This window comes from Piliocolobus tephrosceles, chromosome 2, assembly GCF_002776525.5.
Source record: "Piliocolobus tephrosceles isolate RC106 chromosome 2, ASM277652v3, whole genome shotgun sequence".
NCBI classification, from domain to species: Eukaryota; Metazoa; Chordata; class Mammalia; order Primates; family Cercopithecidae; genus Piliocolobus; species Piliocolobus tephrosceles.
This window is the reverse complement of record NC_045435.1, coordinates 40,664,624-40,683,639: the sequence shown is the minus strand read 5'-3', so window position 1 is coordinate 40,683,639 and position 19,016 is coordinate 40,664,624. Positions and strand designations below refer to the sequence as shown.

The following is a 19,016-nucleotide window of genomic DNA, read 5'->3' as shown; positions in this document are numbered from 1 at the left end:
GTGTGTGTGTGTGTGTGTGTGTGTGTGTGTGTGTGTGTGTGTGTGTGTGTTGGCTTCTTGGGGTTTTCTTTCCTTAAAAAAAAAATCCAGTATTTCTAGTCTATAATCTGTGTTTCAGTTGGCAGTGGCAAGATAGAGGAGGCTGAGGGAATTGGTAAGTCTAGGAGCTCACTAGACTACATCATGGTGATTTATAATCTGGGTTTTGAACTCAGCAGCCCTGAGTCTGAATTCAAGTTCCACCACTGACTAGTTGTGTTACTATAGAAATGTTAAAGATGTAAGTTCTCTTTCTAAGCTTCAGTTCCTCGTCAATAATATTAGAACACTCAGTTCAGTTCCTCACTGAAAAAGATTAAGATAAGTACCAACGTAATAGGGCTGCTGTTTCAATTAAAGATTATCATGCATGGGACCAGGCACAGTGACTCATGCCTATAATCCCAGTACTTTGGGAGGCTGAGGCAGGCAGATCACCTGAGGTGAGGAGTCTGAGACCAGCTGAGCCAAGATGGTGACACCTCGTCTCTACTAAAAATACAAAAATTAGCCGGGTGTGGTGGCACATGCCTGTAGTCCCTGCTACTTGGGAGGCTGAGGCAGGAGAATCACTGGAACCCAGGAGGTGGAGGTTGCAGTGAGCTGAGATTGCACCACTGCTCTCCAGCCTGGGCAACAAGAGTGAAACTCCATCTCAAACAAAATAAAACAAAAAGATTATAATGCGTGTGAACACTTGATACCTACTTAATGGCTGTTGTTTTTATTTGGTGTGATTAAGTCACTGAGGGCACATGGAAGACTCCCTTCTAGACCCTCTGTCTGTCCCACGGTCCTGCTGAATGGCTCAGTGGTGCTGAGCAGAGAGGTTTCAGAAGAATTGGACAGTTTTGCCTTCCATCTGATAGCTGTAAGAGATGGGGGCTAGATATTATGGGAGATAATTAAACTTTTGGTCCCATTAGAATATTTGGGCTAGATTTAAGATTTAATAGCTACGGCATAATACAAAGTCAAGATGGCAGACCGTCCAAAAACTGGGAAGAGAGGGCAATTTTATCCTCCTTTAAATGTAAGTCAACCATACCAATATGGATTGAGAGCAGTCAGCTAGTTTCAGAGAAAGCAGAGAAAGTTCTACTTATAAATTTTTATAATTCTTTCTTTCCTGTACCCCTTCCCCTGTAGTTAGGAGTTTGGTAGCTAGAAAGAGCCAGCTTGACTTGAAATATGTCCTGGACAAAATATTATAACGAAGGTGAGCAAGGACTTGGTGATGAAAGCTCAGGCCCTTGGGAACACCAACCACGCTCGCTGAGAGTTCCTTGTGGCAGTGCTTAGATGGACAGCAAATTTCTTTCTATCTTCAGGAGAAAACAGAACCTGGAGGAACACTTGGGCAAGTTATAGAAAACCTGGCAATTGCCCCTGTGAGAAGGCTCCTATGCCCCCATTTTGGCAAACAGGGAGAAGAATGAGCTCTTAGCTATGGAGATGGTTAATCGTATCAACCTCACAACATGTTTGGTATATGTAAGAGAAAAAAAAGAGTTTTTTCTGCTTGAGCCCAAAAGGTGGGAGTACATAGGAGTAAGGGGGTGGCTGGGGGGTGGGGAGGGGCACAACCATAACCAGCATCATGATAGGGGAGCCACACTGTGACCATCAGATATCCTTTCTCCCTCCCTGCTCTCCTGGGACTTCAGCTACAGGCAATGTATTGGATTTCAATCTAGAGACAGTCACTCTGGGTACAGGTTGGGCATGGTGGCTCATGTCCTACAACCCTAGCACTTTGGGAGGCCCAGGCAGGAGGACTGCTTCAGGCCAAGAGTTCAAGATCAGCCTAGGCCACACAGCAAGACTCTGCCTCTACAAAAATAAAAAAAAATTAGTTGGTATGAGCCTGTAGTACCAGCTACTCAGGAGGTTGAGGTGGGGGGATTGCTTGAGCCCTGGAGTTGGAGGCTGCAGTGCCACTGCACTCCAGCCTAGATGACCAAGTGAGACCTTGTCTCTAAAAAATACTAAATAAATAAAAATGATTTTGACCTGGCACAGTGGATTATACCTTCAATCCCAGCACTTTGAGAAGCCCAGGCAGGAGGATAGCTTGAAGCCAGAAGTTCGAGGCCAGCCTGGGCAACACAGTGAAACCCTTGTCTCTATAAAAATAAATAAATGAAATTGAAAATAAATTAAAATGGAATTTAAAAAAGAGGTACTCCTCTTCCAGTGCTTTGACCACCCGTTCTGGAGGGTTTTGGTCGACTTCAAACAAATTTGGTTTCTGAAAGGAAGAGACTGTGTAGAAAGTTCTCCTTTAAGGCTGACCTCAAGTTCTTTGTTCATTCATTCACTCATTCGTTCATTCAACAAATCTGTGTGAGTATTCTGCCTCTGGATTCATAGCCAGGACAGAATATAGTTCCCAAATACCTGCCCCAAGCCCACAGACATGTATCCCCAGCATATATGGGCCTGGATGTCTCTGTATTCTTGAAGTTCTCTCACGGCTGAGACCTTCCTAAACTGCATTTTTACCAGCCTCCTCCACCTGCTTCTCATCTCCTTGAAAAGGCTTCACTAGACTCTGAGACCTACAAGAGATCCTGCCAAGACACTCGCTACCTCCTTTCAGCTGCATCTAAGAGGGATCCACACTGGGCACTTTGGGCTCTAAGACCATCCCCTATATTGTGAGGGTACAAGGTTTCCATGGTGAAGGAGGCATTCGGATTTTGTACTTCTCTTTCCCTAACCCCCAACCCAACTTCCACAACAACCCTCTTCTATATTGGAGTCCATATGAAGTCATTGTTAAAATCACCACTGCCTGCCTGCCTGCCTTCCTTCCTTTCTTCCTTCCTTCCTTCCTTCCTTCTTTCCTTTCTCTCTCTCTCTCTCTCTCTCTCTCTCTCTCGACATAAGGTCTCACTCTGTCACCCAGGCTGGAGTGCAGTGGCATGACCACGGTTTATTGCAGCCTTGACCTCCCAGGTTCAAATGATCCTCCCAGCTCAGCCTCCCAAGTAGCTGGGACTACAAGGTACATGCCACCATACCTGGCTAATTTTTTTTTTTTTTTTTTTTTTTTTTTTTTTTGAGAGATGGAGGTCTCACTATGTTGCCAGAGCTGGTTTGGAACTCCTGGGCTCAAATCTGCCCACCTCCCAAATTACAGGGATTACAGGTGTGACTGGCGATATCACTGCCTTTCAATCACTAAGCACTTTGACAAAGTAACAGAGTCGTCAGCAAAAAGGACAATGGTGGTTATCTTCTTTTGAAAATGGCCATTTTATTTAAAAAATGGGATTAGTGGCTAAGTGCCTTCCCTTTCCCATGGTAAGTTACTCTCCAGGTTTTCTAGTTGCTTCTGTTTACATTAAGAGAACTAGAACAAGGGAGACAACTTAGGGGAAAAAATCCTGTGTGTGATCTCTGCTTTCTCAACCATAATGCATCTCTTTTCTCAGTCAGGTGTGGGCAGGGTTATGTTCTAAGCTTGGGCTGAGAGATTTCAGAGTTAAGACAGTTGCTGTCCTTACCTAAAATAATGTTCCTTTAGAGAGGTCTGGGCTCTCTATGACATCCAAGAAGCTCCATCAAGGTGAGGCTGTGGCATAAAGTCTCAGCCAGCATCCCATACCTTCCTTAATGGGGACACTGAACAGAGGTTAAATGACACATCCACCCTCACAGCAGGTGGGGCCCAACCCCCTGCCCTGGCCTCTGGGCTGAGGTCATTGAGACCCAGCCCAGAGACTCCATCTCTTGGAGCAAAGGACAGGAAGCAGAGGTCCCTCACCGCCGGGCTCCAGGACAGTCATGTCCCTGTGTGAGCTTCCCACACTGCCTACAGTTGCTGCCAGCAGCAATGAAATGGATTCTTGAAAAAAATCTCAGCATATAAGATTTGAGAAAAGAAAAATACCCTACATATCAGGGAACCTTGAAATTATAGCAAGAAATTTATGATTCATTCCCTAGGCATAAAACTACTGTGTTACAGCCACTACTAATGCCACTGAATTTCCCAGGGTCTACTGTTGACCCTCAGGCTCGCCAGCAACGGAGGCAGAACGTAAGAGACCTCAATATTTAGAGGGTTTTACATTTCCTATACAAAAAAAGAGCAAATGAAGAGTGAAAAGCTAGCTGCTACAGTAAAAGAGGTAGGATTATTGGTCAATGTGTAGCAAATCAAATGTAAGGTAATATAGGAATTGTGGGAACCTTCCTGGTATCACATGTTCTTAAACGCAACAAGATCATAGAGAAAAAACATGAATATCACTCCTAGCCTTAACATTTAAGTGGGTTCCCTTTGTGTATAATAAAATCCTAACTCCTTTGCAAACATCCTCTAGTACCTGCCTTTCTGATCTCACCTTCTTCCACAGCAGGTGTGGAAGCCACAGAGTGGCTTTGGTCAGCTTCCCTTCTGCCTAGAGCACCCTACCCTCCAGTCCACATCTGCCAAGTTGCCCTGCCTCTTTAGGATTGAGCTCAATTTCCATACTAACTGGTTAATTATCTCATTGATTCATTGAACAATACTTATGAAGTGCTTATTATGTGCCAGGCAGTCCTTTAGGCCCTGGGGATACAGCACTGAACACAACAAACACTTCTGCCCTCATGGAGTTTGTATTCTTGAGGAGGTAATCAAGATAATGGCAAAATAATCAAGATGTTACATAGTGAGATATATAGATGTAGATATATAGATACAGATATATATAGTTTTGTTTTGTTTTGAGATGGAGCTCTGTCACCCAGGTTGGAGGGCAGTAGCACAATCTCCTCTCACTGCAACCTCTGCCTCCTGGGTACAAGCGATTCTCCTGTCTCAGCCTCCCGAGTAGCTGGGATTACAGGCACCCACCACCAAGTCCGGCTAATTTTTGTATTTTTAGTTGAGACAGGGTTTTGCCATGTTGGCTAGGCTGGTCTCGAACTCCTGACCTCAGATAATCCATCCGCCTTGGCCTCCCATAGTGCTGGGATTACAGGCATGAGTCACTGCACCCAGCCCCCTTGCGATAAGTATTAAAGGGAAAAATAAAGCAAGGAAAGGGTATGAAAAGTGCCAGGGTGTATGTGTATGGTAGTGGAGTGGTTTGCGTATCTTCTCCAAGGCTTTACAAACCGCATGGCTACAGAATTGTTTCCTTCCTTCATGTTCCCAATGCACATGATAGTTTCCTTTATTACAGTATTTAACATAAGCTTAGGTACCTCCATGACAATATTTAATGTAAGCTTCCGTGTTATTTATATTTGGGCTAGTTACATATATGGGTCATGCTCTGTCATGCTCTGCAATAGAGTTGGAGTACCTAGAGGTTTTGTACCTTCAAACCCTTGCCCCTAGACATGATTTACATAGCATCTGTTCACTCAGTGTTTCCTGAATTGAAAGAAAACTCTGCCCACAGAAGTCAGAATCTAACGCACCCTTGCTTCTATTTTTCCCTTGTCTTTCTTTTCTTATACTGTTCTCTCCTTGTTTTACCCTTTTGTTTGCATCAGAGGTTTTCTCAATATTATCCTGAGAAGACACTCTTATAAATTAATTTCTCTTCTACTAATTACTGATGAATGAGAATTATCTTTCATCAAGTAATTGAAAAAAATCCTTCTGATTTCTGATGGAAACTCATTTATAAAGAAAATGCCACATTAAAGGAAACCTTCTGTGGTGTTTCGAAAATATGTTCACAAATTTTTTAATACTTCACCCTTTAGGGATTGGTGGAATTGAATTCCTCTCTCCTCTACTTGAGTGTGGGCTGGGTTTAGTGACTGTTTTGAATGTGTAGAATATGGTGGAAGTGTTGATGCGTGACCTCTGAAACTAGGGGAGAAAAGGCATTGCTGCTTCCTCCTTGCTCTCTATTGAATCACTCACTCCGGGGGAAGCCAGCCACCGTGTCATGAGGACATTTAAGCAGCCCTAGAGAGAGGTCCGAAAGGTAAGAAACTGAGGCCACCTGCCAACAGCCATGTGAGGGAGCCACCCTGGAAACAGATCTAGCCCCAGTCAAACCTCCAGATGACTGCAGCTCCAAGCGACACCTTGACTACAGCCTCACAAGAAACCCTGGGCCAGAAACGCCAGGCAAAGCCAATCCTGGATTTCTGACCACAGAAACTGCTACATAATAAATAGTGTTTTAAGTCTCTAAGTTTTGAAGTAATTTGTTAGGGAGCAGTAGATGATTGAGTGAGTGCTACTCTGGTACCATCAGTGACATTGAGGAAGTTCATTAACCTCTCTAAGCCTTAGTTCCTCATCTGCAAATAAAGGGAGTTTGGGTCAGAGGACTCTGAGGAGTGCCCATGCTAACACCTTATTCTCTCCGAACAAAGCACTCTAGGAATAATGCAGTTTGGGCCAGCTATGTGTAAAGGGTAACAACCTTGAGCTCTCCTGGCTATTTCTGCAGATTCTGACAACAAGGGGTCATCATCTGAACCCAGAAGTACAAGCTTTGTGCTGGAAAGTGATATTCAATTTATAAAGGGATATCCAAAAATCCTACAAATGGAATATTTTATGCTTTGAGGGACTTACAGGAGGTAATATAATATGCTTTATGTGAGTGCGGTGCCTCATAGTTGACAAAGTGTTTTCATGTGTATCATTTCACTTAACCCTTATAAATCCCCATTTTACAGACAGAAAGTTGAGGCTCAAACTTGCTCCAAGTCACACGGCTACTAAGTTCCAGTGTTGAAAACTGAACCACGAATTCTTTGTTGTTAAATTCTATTTTTCATTACTTTCAGCCGCCTCCCTGATGATTTACTTATTTTATTTTGATTATAATATTAAATTAAGCAGGCCAAGGACATTGTCTAACATGGCCACAAACCCTTCTACAAGAAGCTGCCCTGTTTATAGCTGCTGACAAGGCAGGTCTAAGGCAGTATCTTCTTCTATCACATAACACCAGTCCATTCTGTGCCCACAGGTGATTGGACTAGGGTGGGCACTTGGCCCATGAAAAGTTACCCTAAAGGCTGACCAGTGAAGTGACACGGCCTGGGGCAAAAAAAAGATCTGAGCTATCTTTTTGTTTTTTTTTTGAGACAGAGTCTCCCTCTGTCACCCAGGCTGGAGTGCAGTGGCACCATCTCGGCTCAGTGCAACTCCCACCTCCTGGGTTCAAGCAATTCTCCTGCCTCAGCCTCCTGAGTAACTGGGACTACAGGCGTGCACCACCACGCCCGGCTAATTTTTGCTTTTTTTTAGGTAGAGATGGGGTTTCACCACGTTGGCCAGGCTGATCTCGAACTTCTGACCTCAAGGGATCAGAAGTGAAATCCCAAAGTGCTGGGATTGCTGGCGTGAGCTACGGCACCCAGCTGATCTGGGTTATCTTGAGAGAGCTCTTTTCCAAGCAACCAAATGAATTTAACTAACGTTGGTAGGACTGACGTAAAATTAGCAAAATAAAACTGTGTGGTTATAAAGGTCCAAGAATTATAAGGGTTTTCTTTTTTTAAAATTTTTAGTTTTAATTTTTTGAGATAGAGTCTCACTCTGCCACCAAGGCTGGAGTGCAGTGGCGTGATCTTGGCTCACTGCAACCTCCGCCTCCTGGGTTCAAGCAATCCTCCTGCCTCAGCCTCCCGAGTAGCTGGGATTACAGGCGTGTGCCACCATGCCTAGCTGATTATTGTATTTTCAGTAGAGACGGGGTTTCACCATGTTGGCCAGGCTGGTCTCAAACTCCTAACCTCAAGTGATCCACCTGCCTCAGCCTCCCAAAGTGCTGGCATTATAGGCATGAGCCACCACGCCCAGCTGAATCATAAGGGTTTTCTAAAACAAAACACATATACACAAAGACCTTCATGAATTCTGACAGTTAGGTAAAAAACCAAAACAAAACAGTTCTGTCGCCAAAGACTGCTTGTATTTTATGCCACCAAGACACAGGAAATAAGCTCTACTCCCTCACAGAACAAGCTGTGACTGGGAACTAACCAACTGTTTTTCAGTTTTTAAGAAACTGTTCCTAACTGTGCTAAAGAGGTGACAATCAGCACAGAGTAATAGGGAGACCAATTAATACTTACATTGTTCCTTAGCTCTGCTGTGGGGTTTGACAGGTTGACTGGCATGCAGCTAGGGAACAGGATCATGAACCCCTAAATGTCAGTTGTGATGGACATAAACCAGTGCCTCACATAAGGCTTTGTTTTGGTAAGTGGTACCCATGGAGTGGCCTTTGATCTGCCAAAAAACTGACCTTCAGAGCACCAGGATAGAGAGATACAATGTCAAGAGTTCTGGACTAAAAATGAGGAGCCCTGGATATGATTTCCAGCTCTGTGGCTTGGACAAGCAGCTTAACTTTCTAAGCCATGGTTATTGCATCTGCAAAACAAAAGGGTTGGACTAAAAGATTTTCAAGGTCCACTCCAGCTCTAAAATTGTGTATATGTATGATTCAGAGTCTCAAATACCTGTGATGGCTACCCACCCAGCTAGCCATTCACCTTGCACCTATGGTAACCATGTTATCATATTACATCTAAAAAAATTCCAAATGTGAAACCAAGAAACATGGTCTGGCTATAAGACAGATTTCCTTAAAATCAGAACTGTTCCATAAACTACTTTATATATAGACCTGGGCACATGGCTACTGTGACATATATTTTTATTCTAAAAGGGCCTGAATGGGTGACTAAAAATAAAAGAGACTTCTTTGCATAGCTCATTTATCACATATGCGTTTATAATAATTTAAAGTATTAAATGTGGCCGGGTGCAGTGGCTCATACCTGTAATGCTAGCTCTCGGAGGCCGAGGTGGGCACAATGCTTGAGCGTAGGAGTTTGAGACCAGCCTGGGCAACATAGCAAAACCCTGTCTCTATAAAAAATACAAAAATTAACACAAAAATTAGCCGGGTGTGGTGGCAGGCACCTGTAATCCCATCTACTCGGGAGGCTGAGGCAGGAGAATCACTTGAACCTGGGAGGCGAAGGTTGCAGTGAGACAAGATCATGCCACTGCACTCTAGCCTGGGTGACAGAGTGAGAACCTGTCTAAAAAAAAAAAAAAAAAAAAAAAAAATAGCTGGGTGTGGTGGTGCATGCCTATAATCCCGGCTACTGGGGAGGCTGAAGTGGGCAGATCAGTTGAGCCTGGGAGGTTAAGGCCGCAATGAGCTGAGATCACACCACTGCACTCTAGCCTGGGCAACAGAATGAGACCTATCTCAAAAAAACACAAAATGATACAAATAAAGTCAAATGCACAAAAATATACAAAACTCTGACTGTTGCTCTTTTTTTTTTTTTTCCTCCCTTCCTTCCTTTAAAAGAATCTGGAAAACCCAAGGCTTGTCTAGCTTATTTCTCTCAGGTTTTCCTATAAAAACACCAGTGGTAATAGTCCTTTCTTTATTCAGCACCTCACTAAACCTCTGGACAAAGTATCTGCATTCCCCTCTGCTTTGCTTTATGCTGAGCCCTAGAGCTTGCAGCCTGCCAGGGGTGTGCAGGTGTGTCTGGTGGAGCTCAATGAGATGGATGCTCAGCTGCTGCAAAGTTAGATAATTATTGTCATGCTCATCCCTCCTAATGGAACAATGGTCGATGTTTTAAAGCTTCCAGCCTTCTACCTCTCAGATGGGAGAGGATTTAGAACTTTGTGGTCTATCTCCCTCAGAGGATCAATGCATTTTAGAGAGAAGATCTATCAGTCCCCAGAAGGCACAGAAAGCCTAAGTGCACGTGGGAGGTTTGCACTGCATTTTAATATCCCTGAAACAGGGTGGTAAGTAGATTTTTCCTCTAAAACCCTCTCAATACCCATTTTAGAGCTTTTCCTGAAATCCCCATCTGACTGCTTCCCTCGGCTCCCCTTCATCTGGCAGGCTACCGATCACGTCCCCATAGTTGCATCTTTGGGAGGGACATGTGCAGCCGTCGGGGCTGCACAGATCTCAGTGGCACTCTCACAGTGAACTGCATCAGCCCCCCAGCACAGTAGAAATGGCAGGAGGAGCACTGGACTATAAGTCAAGAGTCTGGATGGCCATCTAGTTCTGCCCCTATGTGGACAGTGATCTCAGGCAAGCCACTGACTCTCTCCGGACCTATTTCTTCATCTATAAAACAAATTTTCAACAAAAGACCTAAAAGTATTCTTAAGATCTAACTTTGTGTTCCAATTTGCAGCTTTCCCCAGGCAGAATCACAAGGTGGAGATGCCAGGACTCAGCCTGAGTGTGGGGGAGAGTTGCTCCAGCCAGTCTGAGCTCTGTGGCCTTTTGGGGCCCCACTATTCGCTCTGCTACAGGGTTGTCATTCTGAAAGGTATTCTGCTTAAATCTCCACATTCATCTTTAATGTTACAATGCCCTTGTGAAAGAAGTAAGGGGAAAGGTCTGTCTCCCTCCCACTCCACCAGACAATATCCCTCGGGTTATCATTTCAGTTTCTCTTTGTACAAGTGTCTCTATGGAAAATTATCTTCTCTTCTTTTAGTGTCATTGTGCCCCAGAATACTCAGCACTGCTTTAAAAACTCATCCAAATGTCAGCCACCTTATTCACAGTCACACACATAACCTTCTCCTCTGACCAACAACTACTGCCCAGTGATAACTTCTTCCTAACGACTTAACTAAGACAAATAGGGCTCCTCTCTCCTCCCCATCTCTTGCATCCTGTCTCTGTCTCTGCCTCTGTTTCTCTCTCTCTCTCTCTCTCACTCACACACACACACACACACACACACACACACACACTCTCTCTCTTTGGCTCTTCAATATCACCTTCCTTGGTTCCTATATCAAGGTCACTCAAAATCATCCTGCTGTACTGAAAGAAGGCAGTGGTGAGAGAAGGTACGTATGTTTTTGCCTCATGGTATATGCACTTGTATTGTCAAAAGCCAAAATGTTCTTTAATCTAATACATTTGCCCTTTTGCTTTTGTCAACAATGTGAAGACAAATTCACTTCCAACACGTCAGTGGGGACTTCGAGGATTCTCACAATTCTTTTGTTTGTTTCTTTTTCAATTCCTTACCATATTATCCTCTTCTAAACCCTTTACATTCTTTACAAACTAACAAACATCTCATGAACAGAAGCTTTGCTCACTACTTTCTGAGAAAACAGAGGTCACAGAATGCGAGCATGCTCATCTTCCTTCTTCTCCTATTCCTCTACTGACCAGAGAACCAGGTCCAAATCCCTCAGCATACCACATAAGGCTTCTCAGATCAACCTCTCAGTCTTTCCTACTCATCTGCTACCTAGATGGACCCTGCACCCCAAATCACACCTATGCTTTCTGATTCTCAGAGCCAACATTTCCCCAACTCCCTGACCTTTATTTATGATATTTTCTCAGCCTGGAATAGTTTCTCCTTCCTTTCCCAAACCACACCTCTGTCATCTTCTGGAAATCCTTTTCTATCTTCAAGGCCAGTTCAAAGGCCACCTCATCCATGAATCCCCTCCATCAGCAGCTCCTGTCTGCACCATCACCACCAGCAGTTCCCAGTAACATCTCCCTACCTTTTCACTCAGCAGAATGATATTTGTATCTCTATTCCAGCACATTTTTTGCCTTGGATGGTATTTGTCTACATTCCTGTGCCTTTCACTGGATTGAAAGTATCTTCACCATAGAGACTGTGTGGTTTTAAAACATTTCTCTTGGCTGGGCATGGTGGCTCACACCTGTAATCCCAGTACTTTTGGAGGCCAAGGCGGGTGGATCACCTTAGGTAGGGAGTTCAAGACCAGCCAGGCCAACATGGTGAAACCCCGTCTCTACTAAAAATACAAAAATTAGCTGGGTGTAGTGGCGCCCGCCTGTAGTCCCAGATACTCAGGAGGCTGAGCCACAAGAATTGCTTGAACCCAGGAGGCGGAGGTTGCAGTGAGCCAAGATCGTGCCATTGCCTTCCAGCCTGGGTGACAGAGTGAGACTCTGTCTTAAAAAGAAAAAATTATCTTATGGAGTAGGTTTTCAATTATTGTCAACTGGAGTTTGCTGAAGTACATGGAAAGTGCTGTACTTCGCCTCATCATAAATTTGAAACTTCTACATCCCTGCATCCTTCATGTGGATTCTCTTATGTTTACTTTTTAAATTTCACATCTTTTTTAGCGTTTTAATTAAACTCTCTCAAGTCCTTTCAGAAGTAAGTGTAGAGTGTATATTTTAAATGCCTTATAACTTTGGGCTTTTCATTGTGGCATCTTTGGTTTTGAGGAAAATGTCTCATAACTCTTTAAAAATTGATCTGTCTTAAAATATATTTTAAATGTTAAAAAGAAAAAATACAATGCTTCTTTATGATATACGGAATAAGTTAGGAGTTATAAGTCTCAAGGATACCTTTGTTATACATTAATACTCTTCTGCACAAGATAAGTAACATCTTTTTCTGTACAAAGTAAGTACACAATGTGGAGGAGGAAACTAATTAGATATGTACAAGGGATTGCTAGTAGCTATTTTTCTGGTAATACGAAATAGTATGGAGGCTGGACATGGTGGCTCAGGCCTGTAATCCCAGCACTTTGGGAGGCTGAGGTGGGCGAACCATCTGAGGTCAGGAGTTCACGACCAGCCTGGCCAACATGGCAAAACCCCATCTCTACTAAAAATACAAAAATTAGCCAGACATGGTGGCTTATGCCTGTAATCCCAGCTACTCAGGAGGCTGAGGCAGGAGAATCACTTGAACCCGGGAGGCAGAGGTTGCAGTGAGCTGAGATTGCACCATTGCACTCCAGCCTGGGTGAAAAGAGTGAAACTCCATCTCAAACAAACAAACAAAAAAAAGAGTATGGATGGCAAAGACTTCCAAGTGCCTCCCAGAGCCCATTGTGCCCTTATTTCTTAGTAATGAAGACTCATTTTGGGTGGCTTGGGGAGATACATTGTTACCCAGTAAAAGACTACATTTCCCTGGTTCCCTTGCAGCTATTGCAGCCATATTATCATGCTCTGGTGAATGGGATGTAACTCTTAGTGCTTGTTGCAATGGTCGTTTTAATATGGGGGATGGTACATATTCCCTTTTGCCCAACCTGCTCCCTGGAACACCATCCATCTAGGTTATGAGAATTAGACTAAACCCTGGGAATGGTGAAGGAATCAGTTAGAAGGAGCCGGGCGCCTGAGGACTGTGTGGATCTTCTTTACCAGTCCTAGATCGCTTACCTGCAGTTGTCTGTTATGTGAAAGAAAAATAAACTTCTCTCTTATTTAAGCCAGTGTCACCCGGGGCTTTTCTTTTGTATGCAGCCAAGCCTTCTGATCCTGATATAGATGACAGAGTCTTAAGAAGGTAGACAAGGGAAGGTTGGAGACTTTTTTTTTTTTTTTTTTTTTTTTTTTGAGACGGAGTCTCACTCTGTCGCCCAGGCTGGAGTGCAGTGACCGGATCTCAGCTCACTGCAAGCTCCGCCTCCCGGGTTTAAGCCATTCTCCTGCCTCAGCCTCCCGAGTAGCTGGGACTACAGGCGCCCACCACCTCGCCCGGCTAGTTTTTTGTATTTTTTAGTAGAGATGGGGTTTCACCGTGTTAGCCAGGATGGTCTCGATCTCCTGACCTTGTGATCCGCCCGTCTCGGCCTCCCAAAGTGCTGGGATTACAGGCTTGAGCCACCGCGCCCGGCCAGAGATGTTTTTTAATCTCCATGTTTTTCTATTCTGATCAGAAGAGAAAAGAAAATTCAAAAGCAGCTTGGATCAAAGAACCATATCTCATTGACAAAGGAGACAGAGAGTGAGGGGAATGCCAGAGAGCTAATCATCAGTGCTCAGCCAACAGCAATGCCTGCGACACGCCTGCTCTGAAACGCAAGTGACCAGACAGATTGAAGCAGACTGAAGGGGCACGTTTTCATATCAGGTCGTGCTGTAGCATTCTTGGAAAACTCAAGTACAGCTGGTATGAGCAGAGCCCAGAAAGCCACTGTCTAAAAGAAAAGATGAGAAACAAGCCGTAAATTGGTGTAAGAAGTGAATACAGGGAAAACTTGGAGTGACTGATGATGACTGAGTTTTGTGAGCATATCTCTACATAATCTTTTCCCAAATTTATTTCATTTGATATATTTTAATATATTCAAGAGTGTTTACAAGTTGCTGGTGTTTAAAAACAAAAACAAAAACTTCTTTATAGGAAATATCCCCCCATCCACCTCATTGACTATACAATCATGTACTGTTTTTTAATTTTAATTTTTATATTTTTTGAGTCAGGGTCTCATAGACAGAAACAGAGCCATGTTTAGTTTAGGATTTATTATTCCCCACTACTCAGGTAAGACCCTTCTGAGTACTCTTCCTGATTCTTGGGAATTTGAGATTTTTTCACTCTGCCTGGGAACAGGCATTCCACCTCTCCCTGCACTGACATCTGGAAACTCAAAGCAGTAAGCTGGGGTATTTGTAGGGTTCGGTTGGTTTGGTTATTGTCTCTCAGGGATCACACTGTCCTTTTGTCTCATGTCCAGTGTCGTGAAAATTATTGTTTCTTATATTTTGCCCATTAAAAAAATTGTTTCAGGCCGGGAAGTAAATCTGGTTCTTACTTCTCTATCTTGGCTAGAAGTAGACACCTCATATCTTCCTTCCTTCCCACAACTTCCTCTCCTTCCAATTTGCTTATTCAGGTACTCAGACCTTTCATTCACCCCACTAGACCTCCAGTTCATAGAGCCCTTTACTTTCTCCCAATCCATCAATACTCTCTCTTCATCGCTTTCCTTCATATGTAGCTTAGATGCCAAGACTCATTTTTATTTTTTATTTTATTTTATTTTATTTTACTTTAAGTTCTGGGATACACGTGCAGAATGTGTAGGTTTCTTACATAGGTATACATGTGCCATGGTGGTTTACTGCACCTGTCAACCCATCATCTAGGTTTTAAGCCCTCTGTGTATTAACTATTTGTCCTAATGCTCTCCCTCCCCTGGCCCCCCATGCCCTGACTGGCCCCAGTGTGTGTTGTTACCCCTCCTGTGCCCACGTGTTCTCATTGTTCAACTCTCATTTATGAGTGAGAACATGCAGTGTTTGGTTTTCTGATAAACGAACCAATTTTAACTAAAGTTCATACAATATTCAGATTCCCTGTTTTTACTTAATACTCTTTTTCTCTTCCAGAATCCCATTCAGGATGCCATATTACATTTAGTATGTCATCTTAGAATCTTCTTGGGTGTGATAGTATTTCAGGATTTCCTTGCTTTTGAATATATTGAGTTTTGGTAAGGTCTTTCATAAAATATTTCTCAATTGAAATGTATCTGTGTTTTTCTCGTGAGTAGACTGGGGTTATGGATTTGGGGGGAAGACCACCACCACATCATATCAAGGGTGCGTGCTATCAACATGACTTCTCACTGTTGATGTTTGACGGAGGTAACCTGTTGATGATAATCTGACTGAGGTAGTGTTTGCCAGATTTCTCCACTGTGAAGTTACCTTTCCCTCCCTTTCACACTGTACGCTTTAAAAATGAGTTACTATACACAGGCCAGAGTTAAAGAGTGGGGAATTATGCTTCACCTCTTGGAGAGTAAAGTGCATGGCTCATTTTAGTAAGGTTCTTGCCAGTGTCCTTAATGTCCTTGGACCTTTCCACTCACTTAACCCAGCTGATTACATGACATATATGCTCAACAGTTTTTTGTTTTTGTTTTTGTTTTTGACACAGGGTCTCACTTCTCCCATCACCTGGGCTGGAGTGCAGTGGTGCGATGTTGGCTCACTGCAGCCTCAACTTCCCAAACTCAGGTGACCTTCCCACCTCAGCCTCCTGAGAAGCTGGAACTACAGGTGTGCTCCACCACGCCAGGCTAATTTTTTTTTTTTTTTTTTTTGTATTTTTAGTAGAGATGGGGTTTTGCCATGTTGCCCAGGCTGGTCTCAAACTCCTGGGCTCAAGCAGTCTGCTCGTCTCAGCTTCCTAAAGTGCTAGGACTATAGGCCTGAGCCACCACACCTGGCCTTGCTCAATATATTTTTAAATGAATGGATAAATAAATGAGAGAGAAAATGGAGCATATATGTTAATTTCTGAAAACATCTTTGCCTATATTTCAAGCTAAATAATTTTTAAATTATTTTTTATTTTTACTTTTAGTAGACGGAAGATCTTGCTATGTTGCCCAGGCTGCTCTTGAACTCCTGGACTCCAGTGATCCTACTACCTTGGCCTCTCAAACTGTTGGGATTACAGGCATGAGCTACCATGCCCAGCCATAAATAATTTTTAAAAAATTACTATTTTACAGTATCTATGTCTCTTTTATCAGTATAGATAATAATTATGTATATAATTATATACAAAATTAGGTTATTATTTATATATAAATATGTTTTCTCCAATTCAACATTACTTAGGATGTGTATTTGTTTATTTTTTTCCCCATAAAAGTCATGGAATTATTGGTAAGAACTAAGCAAATAATAGGAAAGTATATGATTAAAAAAAGAAGGAAATTTAGAAATCAGTTTCTATTACTTTCCATTGTTACAGATTAGGAAACAGTTTTTTTTTTCTTTTGTTCTGTTTTGGAGACAGAGTCTTCCCCTGTCACTCGGAGTGCAGTGGTGGGATCTCAGCTTACTGCAACCTCCGTCTCTCAAGCGATTTTCCTGCCTCAGCTGCCTGAGTAGCTGAGACTACAGATGTGTGCAACCCTGCCTAGCTAATGTTTTGTATTTTTGGTAGAGACGGGGTTTCACCATGTTGGCCAGGCTGGTCCCGAACTCCTGACCTCAAGTGATTCACCCACCTCAGCCTCCCAGCATGCTGGGATTACAGGTGTGAGTCACCATGCCCGACCTAGGAAAAAGGTTTGGATAAGAGATGATTGGGCTAACACATTTTTCAAAGCTCATATAGCTGATCAATAGCAGAATTAGGATCAAAGCTAAATTTCCTGATTCCAACCCAGTGTTCCACGCCATTACAGTGCTACATTTTCTTCCCCAGGTCTGCTTGTGTCCATTACTCTGCTTGCAGATAATCTGAATGTGTTTTACAGTCGAATTTGCCCTGGCAATGATACCACAAGCTACATAATAATGGAGTAACTATGTGATTTCTAGAGCAATGTCATGCAATCTTATAGCATTACTTATAAGAGGTGACATGACACATGTGGTATGTTCTTACACTTATGTAAAACATGCTTTGCAACATTGGTCAGTGACTCTGCTACTGGGGATTCAGTAAGTTCACTTCCCTACCATGCATCATCTACTGTGTAGAGAATCTTATGCCAGATGCTAATAGAGAACTCCACTGCTTAGCATATGAATAATGTAGTAAATTAAGCTCTAAGAGAAGAGCTCATGTCCCACTAGACTCATCAGGCCATTATACCCTAAAAATTGGTTCCTTAAGTCTGGAAAAAGTTCCAAGAAGAACAAGGTTTCTTACCTTTATATTTTAATTAAATATAAGCATTACCACTGACCCCCTACATATGGCACCTAATGTTCATGGACAGGGGTGAGTAGAAATTAGGGTAGTAGGATTGATATGGTTTGATTGATACGGTGTCCCTGCCCAAATCTCATGTTGAATTATAATCTCCAATGTTGGAGGCGGGGCCTGGTGGGAAGTGATTGGATCAGGGAGGTGTTTCTCATGAATGGTTGAGCACCATCCCCTTGGTGCTGTTCTTGTGATAGTGAGTAAGTTTTGTGAGATTTGGTTGTTTAAAAGTGGGTGGCACCTCCCCCCTCACTCTCTCTCTTCCTCCTGTTCCTGCCATGTAAGTTTCCTGAGGCCTCCCTAGAAGCCCAGCAGATGAGAGCATCATGCTTCCTGTACAGCCTGTGGAACCATGAGCCGATTAAACTTCTTTTCTTTATAAATTACCCAGTCTCTGGTATTTCTTTATAGCAATGTGAGAACGGACTAATACAAAGATTAACAGAAAGCAAACCACGAGCTAAACATAAATAACACTACTTCAATGTGTAAGTTTGAAATCCACATACACAAATCTGTTGAGTAGAGCCAAAATTTGAAAATCTATTTGAGTTAAAGCCAAAATATAAATATTGGAGTCCAGATGTAAATTATCTGCAAGTATGATTTGATGTTAACTGTTAAGGTAGTCATTCTGACACTCACCAAATATTTACACCTTCTGGATATATAACTTAATTGCTTTTCCTGGGCTCCTTGTGATTGAGAAGGACCATGTGACTAGTTCTGGTCATTGGTGTTGAGTTATTTCCAGGTTGGAGCATTTAATTGTGAGAGTAAGAGCATTCAGAATTATCTTTCTGTCTGGGATGGTAACTGGCAACTTTAGAAGTTGGTTCATCAGCCAGAGAGTCCCTGAGGGCCTATAATGAACACAGCCCCCTGCTATGGATAAAACTACATTACAAACATGTAGTGTTAACAAGAAGTAAGTCCTTGTTGTTTAAAGCCACCAATATTTTCAGAGTTGTTACCATAGCAAAACTTGGCTTATCCTGACAGATATATTTACTTTTGTTCTCAACTGAATTGTCTTGGGGATGAGTATTGGTAGGAGTCTGGGAACTTGAACTTTGAAATAGTGGCAGGAAAAATAAAGTTAAGAAAGGGAGAGAGTTATAATGGGACCATACTAAGACAAATACAAACTGAATGCAATTATAGCCGACCTACTGGATTTTATTATTATTGTTACTACCACTATCATGATTATATACTAGTAGTTCTTAAAACACCCTGGCTTGTAATCCTAGCACTTTGGGAGGCCGAGGATTACGGGAGGTCAGGAGTTTGAGACTAGCCTGGGAAACAGTAGGACCCCATTTCTACAAAATTACAAAAATTAGCTAAATGTGATGGTACATGTCTGTAGTCCCAGCTACTCAAGAGGCTGAGGCAGGAGGATCACTTGAGCCCAGGAAGTCAAGGCTGCAGTGAGCTATGATCACACCACTGCACTCCAGCCTGGGCAACAAATAAACAAACAAAAACAACTTGAA

At 42.8% G+C, this 19,016-nt stretch overlaps 1 protein-coding gene and 1 long non-coding RNA gene across 7 annotated transcripts in view; one reads left to right on the top strand and one right to left on the bottom strand.

The window, feature by feature from the left end:
* KALRN (kalirin RhoGEF kinase) overlaps positions 1-19,016 on the bottom strand; it is a 645,945-nt gene that overhangs the window by 172,623 nt on the left and 454,306 nt on the right. The gene's annotated exons all lie outside the window — the stretch shown is intronic.
* LOC111544507 lies at positions 5,928-14,276 on the top strand. The gene is made up of 3 exons (XR_002732182.1): positions 5,928-5,981; positions 10,210-10,347; positions 13,718-14,276. It is a non-coding gene; the product is annotated as an uncharacterized LOC111544507 (long non-coding RNA).